The sequence below is a fragment of the Sinocyclocheilus grahami genome, unplaced genomic scaffold (assembly GCF_001515645.1).
Source record: "Sinocyclocheilus grahami isolate Dianchi unplaced genomic scaffold, SAMN03320097.WGS_v1.1 scaffold571.1, whole genome shotgun sequence".
In the NCBI taxonomy this organism is placed as follows: domain Eukaryota; kingdom Metazoa; phylum Chordata; class Actinopteri; order Cypriniformes; family Cyprinidae; genus Sinocyclocheilus; species Sinocyclocheilus grahami.
The window spans coordinates 340-708 of record NW_015505750.1 but is presented as its reverse complement, the minus strand read 5'-3'; positions in this window follow the sequence as shown (position 1 = coordinate 708).

Genomic DNA, 369 nt, shown 5'->3' with positions numbered 1-369 from the left:
CACATAATTTTTTAGAAGAATCATGTTAAAATGTATCAAATATGATACATCATACTTTTGAGGAATGTTTATTTGTACATCTCTCAATCATCATTGTATCGCACTGTATTATGTTTTGCCCCAACAATAAAAACTACAGAGCTTTGATCATAAAACTTAGCATTTAAATATCATCTTACTAAGACATATTATTGGAAGATATAATATAGAGTGACAAGTTACATTTATATGCATTTTATGCAAGTAGTCTGTTGTGCTATTATAAAAATCACACTGATTTATCTTACAATCTATCAGAATTTCATCATATTTTGTGCCCATAAAAACAAAAATATCTGTACCAAATTGCAGATTATTGCTCTGTTTGGG